The sequence below is a fragment of the Sapajus apella genome, unplaced genomic scaffold (assembly GCF_009761245.1).
Source record: "Sapajus apella isolate SASKATOON/1434 unplaced genomic scaffold, GSC_monkey_1.0 scaffold18, whole genome shotgun sequence".
NCBI lineage: Eukaryota > Metazoa > Chordata > Mammalia > Primates > Cebidae > Sapajus > Sapajus apella.
Window position 1 is genome coordinate 4,326,382 of NW_022436958.1, and position 1,632 is coordinate 4,328,013.

The window sequence follows — 1,632 nt, forward strand, 5'->3', positions numbered from 1 at the left end:
AGTTTCGCTGTTGTTGCCCAGACTGGAGTGCAATGGCACGATCTCGGCTCACCGCAACCTCCGCCTCCTGGGTTCAAGCAATTCTCCTGCCTCAGCCTCCCAAGTAGCTGGGACTACAGGCACGCACCACCATGCCCAGCTAATTTTTGTATTTTTAGTAGAGACGAGGTTTCACCTTGTTGACCAGGATGGTCTCGATCTCTTGACCTCGTGATCCACCCGCCTCGGCCTCCCAAAGTGCTGGGATTACAGGCTTGAGCCACCGCGCCCTGCCGAGTGTTTCATTTTCTAGAGACTTCTCACTCTATCTCCTTCGTGCATTTCTGCCAGATGTGGTGGAGGTCCCAGTCTGCGATGACTCACTTCCTGTTCTCGACCGTTCCCGTTCCTGAGTTTCTTCACTCCGCCAGCTTGGGTGTCTCTCCCGAGGCTGTCTTTCTAGTTTTGGCTCATCCAGCTGACGCTGCAACTTCTCTTGTTCCTTCTGTAGCCGTTCTTCTACTTCTCTTTCTCTAGCAGCTGTGTCAACGGGTTTTGCCCCTCCAAAGATAGAAGCAGCTCGACTGGACTGGGAGGTACTAGCAGAGGAATCACCTTCCTTAGGAGTACTCCGAGGCTTTAGATTCAGTTTGGGTCTTTGGGGCGGACCTCTATCGTCAGGCCTGTAATCATCCCGAGAGGAATCATCTCTGGAGCTCCATGACCGATCATCCCGCCTGTCACATCGGTCTTCAGAGCGATCCCCGCCTCCTCTGTAGTCATCCCTGCGGTGTCCACTGCCAATGCTCTTCTGCCACTGCCTATCCGAGAGTCATAGCCTCGATCATAGTCTCTGCTGCCTTGGTCATCATAGCCATCCCGGCCACCATATCCATCCATATCCCGGCGAGGGCCATCCCGGTACCCATCCCGATACCGGTCTGAATCATAACGATCTCGATGCTCGTCTCCAAAGCTATCATCACCTCTTCTAGGCGGGTAGTCATCAAAGCTGTCTGTGGCAGGACGAGCCCTCCAGTCTGTATCTGTTTTGTCAGAATCCCGATTTCTATCACGGCCAAAAGAACGATCGTCCCTGTCTTTATCCTGTGCTTGATCAGCAACGTCCGCTCGAATTCTCCTGTTACCTAGAGACTCTTCATTGAGACTCAGGGCACTAAGCAGGGAATCCAGGTCCTCAAATTCAGCATAACCAAAACCTTTCAACCTCTCTGGATTGCTGGGTTCACGTGGTAAACGCACTGCACTGATGCTGAATCCTCTGACAAATTCCTTAATTGACTCTTCTGTCACATCATAGGGTAGGTTCCCCAGGAAAGCAGTGTAGGGTGGCTATTTGGGAAGACGGCTCCGGTGGATATTGGGTTCCCGAGCAGCCCGTGGAGCAGTGGGAAGGATAGAACGCTCAATTGGAGGCGCCGTATACACGTCGGCATCATTACTGTGCCAAGTTGTTGAAACATCTCCTTCCAGGTCATCTGTTTCATCAGCCCAGCTGACTGGTTTGGAAACATAGGTCCTTCCTCCACCAGTCCCCCCATCCTCAGCCAGAAAGTCTGTAAGGGAGATAGTCTTCCCCTTCTTCTTCTTTTTTGCTGAGGCCGCCATGTTGGGAGAGAGAAAGAGAACCGC

At 52.6% G+C, this 1,632-nt stretch overlaps 1 pseudogene across 1 annotated transcript in view; it reads right to left on the reverse strand.

The window, feature by feature from the left end:
- Positions 1–1,632, reverse strand: part of LOC116556970 — a 3,938-nt pseudogene extending 2,306 nt beyond the window's left edge. Inside the window, exon 1 of the transcript XR_004271286.1 lies at positions 269–1,632. The product of XR_004271286.1 is annotated as a eukaryotic translation initiation factor 4B-like (transcript). The remainder of the gene's footprint in view (positions 1–268) is intronic.